The sequence below is a fragment of the Pinus tabuliformis genome, chromosome 2_1 (assembly GCF_031772625.1).
Source record: "Pinus tabuliformis cultivar Carrire ecotype Pingquan chromosome 2_1, CPIR1, whole genome shotgun sequence".
Lineage (NCBI taxonomy): Eukaryota > Viridiplantae > Streptophyta > Pinopsida > Pinales > Pinaceae > Pinus > Pinus tabuliformis.
The window spans coordinates 340760628-340767834 of record NC_142299.1 but is presented as its reverse complement, the minus strand read 5'-3'; the positions used below and the strand labels follow the sequence as shown (position 1 = coordinate 340767834).

The window sequence follows — 7207 nt, the reverse complement described above, 5'->3', positions numbered from 1 at the left end:
ATATCAGTTTCTCATTTGAACTAATTAAAGGCCGACGTTCTTACACAATGAAACGCTGTGTCCCTCTTGAATGTGGATGGACGTGATTGTGTCTTAGTTTTCGATTATAAAAGCATATCGTGAGCATAGCAATACGTCAATTAAATCGAAAATCCTCTACTTACCAAAGGTGTCTAGAACGATTGAGCGCAGAATCGGTAGGAAAAGTGTAAGGGCAGAGAAGAACTGGTATTACGGTAGAGATGGAGCAAGGGTTGGACATTTTATACAACCGTTTCTTAAGGTTGGCAAGGATCTTGGAAGGCGTTTCAGAAGCCGAACTGTTTGTTGCAGACGACCACGTTGACACTTACACTATTGTTTACAACATTGTCCTAAAAAACCGGTCTCAAAGGCAACAACTGTATGATAGATACAAGGGCTGGTTACAAGAATGCATAGTGGGTGTCATTTTGCCAGATCTCAGGAATAAGGATGGAGAGGTGATGTTGAAACATCTTGTCAAACGCTGGGAAAACTATAAGGTGATCGTACACTGGCTTTCAAAGTGGTTCAATTATTTGGATCGTTACTTTGTTAAAATGAACCGTTTGACTCCTCTCAGAGATGCGGGGTTCATGTGTTTCCGGCAACATGTGTACCATGAAATCAAGGCTACTGCAAGGAATGCAGTGCTGGCGCTCATTCACAGTGAGCGTGAGGGAGAGCGAATTGCAGATTGGTCTTTGCTGAAAAACGTTTTAAACTTTTTCGTGGACATTGGAATGGACGATGCAGGAGTGGGTTTGTACGAGAACGATTTTGAAGCACAGATGTTGGAAGATACTCGAAATTATTACTCCACAAAGGCCGCTTTATGGATTTCACTCTTCTCTTTTCCTGACTTTCTCAGAAAGGCCGAAGAGTGTTTGAAACAAGAGGAGGAGAGAGTTTCCCATTATTTGCACTCCACCACCAAAGAGAAACTATTACTAATAGTACGAAATGAACTACTTTTGCCTTATCTAACGCAGCTTGTACAAAATGAACATTCAGGCTGTCATGCCTTGCTGAGAGACCACAAGAAAGATGATCTTTCCAGGATGTACAAGTTGTTTTCTAAAATACCGAAGGGTGTGGACACAATTGCAAGTTGTTTAAAACAACAAGTGACCACAGAAGGAAGAATAATAGCAAAGCAGGCAGAAGAAGAAGAAGATTCAAATGCTTTGGTGGGAAATTTTATTCAACTCCAAGACAGGTATGTGGAATATGTTGAAGATGCATTTCAAAAAAACATTATTATTAGCAATGGTTTGAGTCAAGGATTTGAGGCAATATCTAGAAATGATGTTCGAGGAAGCACATTTGCCGAAATACTGGCAATATTTTGTGATAATCTACTTAGTAAGGGGGGCCAGGTGAAAAAGACCGATGCAAAACTAAGCGATGGGGATCTTGAAAATATGCTTGAAAAGGTGGTGAAACTCGTTGGCTATATCTCCGATAAAGATCTATTTGGTGAACTTTATAGGAAAAAATTAGCCTCTAGAATATTGTCCGATGAAAATTTTAACCTTACCATAGAGCAGCAGGTGATAGCAAAGTTGAAGGAGCAAAATGGGAAGCTGTATACAATAAAGATGGAGTTCATGATAAAAGATTTGGTTGTAGCAAGTGAGGGAAAATCTGCGTTTGATGAATATCTTGGTAGTGGAAATATCAACCTTGGAACAGAACTGAGAGTGAAAGTCTTGACCACTCCATTTTGGCCAACCTTCCAATCATATATTTCCGAACCCAATCTACCTTCGGGTATTGCCAACTGTGTTCAAGTATTCAAAGCTTATTATTCTGCAAAAAATGAACGTCGTAAGCTTACATGGATATATTCAATGGGAACGTGTAATATCAGAGGCAACTTTGACAACCAAATGGAAATAGAAATGACAGTATCAACTTATCAAGCAATGATATTGTTGCTATTTAATGACCACGAGAAGTTGAGTCGTGCAGAAATTAAATCAGAATTGAACCTCACAGATGATAAACATGTTGACAAACATCTACATTCAATCGCGGGTTCGAAGTACAAAATTCTTCTGAAACAACCTGCAAATACCAAAGTTGTATCTGCGGATGACACTTTTGAAGTGAATCCTAATTTTAGCAGCAAGTTGAAGAGGATTCGAATTCCGTTTCCACCACCTCTAGAAGAAAAGGTGGGGAATAAGAAGGTGTTAACGAGCGTAGAGAATGATAGAAAACTTGCGATCCAAGCTTGCGTAATTCGCATCATGAAGAGTAGAAAAGTTTTGGATCGTTCGCGTCTACTAATTGAATGCATTGGTGAACTCAAAAGCGTGTTCAAGCCGGACGTCAAAGCAATCGAAAACGAGATCAAATATTTAATTTCCACGGACTTCTTGGAACTTGACAAGGAAAATCCTCAAAACTTGAAATATGTTGCTTAAATATAGCTGCTTTTTGAGCAGCATTCTCTGTTAGCTTGCCGCATTGTTGGAATGTGCATTCATCAGAGTGAATGAAGAGATTAGATAAATTGAGTGATTAGATAGTTTGAGTACTCTGAAGAGATTAGATAGACTGAGTGATTACATAGCTTGAGTGTTGAATGATGAGATGTAGATGTACATTGAATACAGAAGTATATGACAAAAAGTGCTTGGATATATTGTTTAGGTACTCCAGGAATCAGACTTAACGTGTCAGGGCTTCTGATAAATCTGAATTTGGGAGCTGTGCAATCTCGTGCATAGATCGTGGATTATGTGCATAGATAGTGTTTGTATAATTAAGCTAAGTAGAGTGTGTGGTAGAGGCTGACAGTTGAGTTTTGATTACGGATCTAATGTTGTATTTTTGGTAGCAGGGACAGACTGATGGTGTTGCAACTTGCTACTACATATCATATTGTTTTGCAATGGTGAGAGAGTGCTAGTAGTGGTTGTATGTTGGGAGTAGTATGTTTATATAATGTTGTCGCATTTATGCAGTGTTAGTAGTAGTTGTATGTTGAGAGTAGTATGTTTATATAATGTTGCGGCACTTATGCATTTCCCTGTAACTTGTATGGATGAGTCTGGTTGTTAGAAAGGTAAATGAAATTTATGTTCCTGCATAGAGTTTGTGTTTGGGTCATTTTGATATATAGTTTATGGCATCTTATATGTTTGTGGTAATTTTGGATATCTCTATGGAATCTAATATGTTTATGGCATCTGATTTTAAATTATAGATTAGAAATTCATATTGATGCTATAGGTTTTAGGGTAATTTTGGTAGCCTCTATCTTTTCCATATTCCATGCTCTTCCCAAATGGAAATATATTTTATTTTTACTAAACCTTCCCAAATCATTTAATGTGTGAGATCATCTAGTCCTTATTATCTGACATGTACATTTTGGTTCATGAGTTATGGACTATTGCATGTGGCAAGGATGCATACGTAGTAGAGAATGTTGATGAACAATAGAAAGAAGAGCTCCTTACATAGAATATGTGTAGGGTGGCTATACGACAAATAGGAATGCATGGTGTTGGCTAGAGGCTTGTTGGTTGCATGTTGGAAACAAATTTCTTGATTCCTGATAGTTACTTTAAAAAGGTTGGAAACTAATTTGATTTCATCAACAAATCATTTAGTATCATCCTTTCCTATTGGTATTAGTATTGTTTAGTCTGGTATCAACATGGTGTCTCAGTGAAGAAAGGTCACCCTTTTCCATTGATGTGAAAGAGGGGGAGTGACACAGGCACTAGTAGAGAATGAAGAAGACAAGTCAACTTTCAAAGAAGAAGAAGAATTTGATGGAATCGCTAAAGTTTTTTGTCAATGACAAAGGGGGTCAATGTTGGCTGCATGGTATTGGAATTGATGTCAAACACACGAGATAGGCATCCAACCAAATAGTTGTGTTGGTATTGATGTCAACATGTCAAAGAGTGTTATTGGTGCTACTGCCAATTGTGCTGATTTTTTGTAGCTTTAAAACTATTGTAGAAGGTTCTTGAGGAAGTGGTAGTGAAGGAAATTGTATATCTAGGTGAAAGAATTTGAATATTACATTTGTTATTGCACAAATGATGATAATGGTCAATACACCAACATTTTCATTTTTGGTTGCTTAAATTTGTAGTGGAAAATCCATGTTTATAGCCTAGATCCATGATGTAGAACCCATGTCCACTCCTATAGGTGAAAAATCTAATACCATGAAAATCAACGAATGAAAAATTTTCATGGATTAGCTTACAATGTTCATATCATTTTTGTTAAGATTGATGTGTTGATTGTATGAACAAAGTGTGCGTATTGAGAGCAAAGTTTGAAATGACGCCTCTGAGAGCATTTATTATGAATATGTTGTTGAGTGGTTGAGTCAATTTTGTATTCAGTTATTGAGCATAGATTCTATGGTGGGTCTTGTTTGAAAATGGAATGAAACATTGCCCATGGTTGTTTTTATTGAGTTAGGTAGACCCACTGTGAAAATTATGAAATGAGATCCACAAGAGCTTTATGGTTGGAGCTTTTAGTGATGTAAGTGGTGGCTTTCAAATTATGGGTGTACTAGCATCTTTCAAGTAGTGGCATGAGAAATTGAGAGTATTGGTTTTTGTCTAGTGATGGTTGGAAATCTTTGGGTGTTGGCGCATCCTGTTGTTGGTCGCCTACATAGTCGTGAGAGTAGTGGCTTCTAGTAGGTGGTGGCCGCTATAGTTTAGAAAGTGGTGGATTTCATCACGTAGTGGCTTGCAATTAGAGTTTCTCACATCATTGGAAAGTTGTGGCTTGCACCCTAGTGGTAGAAAATTCATATGTCAAATAAATTTTTTCATAATAAGAATAAGAGCAGAAGACAGAATATCATGGTTTTTCTCTCAAAAGGGTTTCCACCTTATATCCTATGTTCACATATGTTGATTATTTTTGTCATGCTTATTTGCTTATGTGTGTTGTTGTTTATGGTTTACGTTTATGTTTAGATTTGTTGATGGTTTATGTTATGTTACTAGTTAATTAACACATGATTTAGTGGTTTGTAAAGGTAATGCAAAAACTATCCAACATAATATTGAGTCACTCCCCACCTCAGTATTGTAAATATTCCAACCAATATTTGGAAATACATTCTTTGTAGAATGGGGGGGGGGAGAGGGCTGGGTTTTTTATCCTTTAGCTTTCCACACCTAACGAAGCACAATCATGAAGTCTTCAAACAATAGGATTTTAGAAAAAAAAATTGCAATTATCGTTTCCAGTCCCTGCAATAGTGCTAGATATTCATCTTGATTATTGGATGCTACACCGAGGACCCAAGCATATTGAGTATTTATTTGTTCATCATGGCAAAGGATAACCTCTCCTTCTCTCACGAGCATTGGATTTCCTTTCGAGTCTCCAACAAAGAATAATTAAAATTGATTCCTATCTTGATGTCATTGTTGAAGTTGCTAGCATAATGTGGGTGAATTACCCACTGTAATCCAATCATTTTTTATTGGGGTTAGAATTTCCAATTTAGGATCCATGTGGGGGATCCTTTTAACTAGAATTTCACAGCCTATTTTGACAGTATATCCTTAATGAGGTATTATTCTCCATGTTTTATGATCTCAAGTTGGGAATGAAATGGGGGACATTGCTTTTAAATTATAGATTTTAAATTCCCATTGATTCTATTGGTTTGGGGGTAATTCTGGTCGCCTCCATCCTTTCCATATTCCATGCTCATCCCAAATGGAAACATCATTTATTTTTACTATACCTTCCCACATCATTTAAACTGTGAGATAATTTAGTCCTTATTGTTTGAGATGTCCATTTGGGATGAGATTTGTTTTTCCATATGTTGATATGGGCTCTATTACGAGAGTGCTAGATTAGATCATCAATAACCAATGAGAAACTTTACATGATTTCCAAGTGTTATATCCTTCATGTGTCCATTCTACTACTTAATCTCTGATAATTTAATTTTTTGGAAGCATTTTCTAAGAAAATCATGTTTCCACAATTCTTTAGAGTCAAATATAATGTGCCATACAATATTTTCCCTAAGCATGATGTTTATGAATTTAGGGTCCTTTATTTCCAAACCTCCATACATTTTTGGTACCTAGACAATGTTCTAGTGCACCATTTTGAGGATACGACGGACATTCCTTTAGGTCTCATAACAATATTTCATACATCATTCTTCAACCTGCAAACATGTGTCTTTCAATCCTTTACTTGAAATCCCTAAGGTTCCTCAACATATACTTCTTCCTGTAGTATGCCATGACGAAATGTTGTATTCACATCCATCTCGTGAAGGGTCCATCTTTAACTAGCAACAAGGAAAACAATAAATCTAATAGTGTTATAATGGGTAACTAGCACAAATATGTCATAATAGTCTTATCCCTCTTTTGAGGAGAATCCTCTAGCCACAAACCTTTCCTTATACTTTTCAATGCTTTAGCCAGCTCCATGTTTGATCTTGTATGACCATTTTGTGGACACGACGAACGTTCCTTTAGGTCTCAAAACAATATTTCATACATCATTCTTCATAATGGATTGATACTCCTTAGCCATAGCTTCCTTCCAAACTTAATCTTTCAATGATTCTTCAAATGTTAAAGGCTCATCCTAGATCAACATGCTCATAACTACAACATATCCTTGATATTTGCATGACTTCTTACTTTATATAAAGGTTCTTTTTGGCAAGAAAAAAATATCTCAGCATCCGTTAAAGTATCATGAAGCCATAATGGTCTCTTCTTAGTGGGGGGGTCACATGGAGGAGAATCCAAGGGGTCCATAGCTCCATTATATCATAAAAATTTCCTTATTGGATTTTGGTAAAGAAGGACCTTCTAGTATGTCCATATCATCATTTTTATTTGGAGGAGGAAGATCTCTTTATTTTCCAAGAGCAACATCTTCATCAAAGGTCACATATCTGCTAAAATCAATCTTCCTTTGACCAAAAATATATATTCTAAATGCTTTGGAATTATCACAATAACCAACAAACATACCTTTCTTTCCAGTGGCTTCCAACTTGTTCCTATTATCATTCGACACATGAAAGTATACAAGGAAACCAAATATCCTAAGATAACCAATGCCACGCTTAACGTCTTTGAACATTTCTTCAAGAGTCTTGTTATCTAAGGCTTGATGGGGAACCCTGTTTTGTACGTAGACT

The 7207-nt window shown here is 36.6% G+C and overlaps 1 pseudogene; it reads left to right on the top strand.

The window, feature by feature from the left end:
* Positions 1-242: 242 nt before the first annotated feature.
* LOC149200242 (cullin-1 pseudogene) lies at positions 243-2453 on the top strand (annotated as a pseudogene).
* The last annotated feature ends 4754 nt before the right edge of the window (positions 2454-7207 follow it).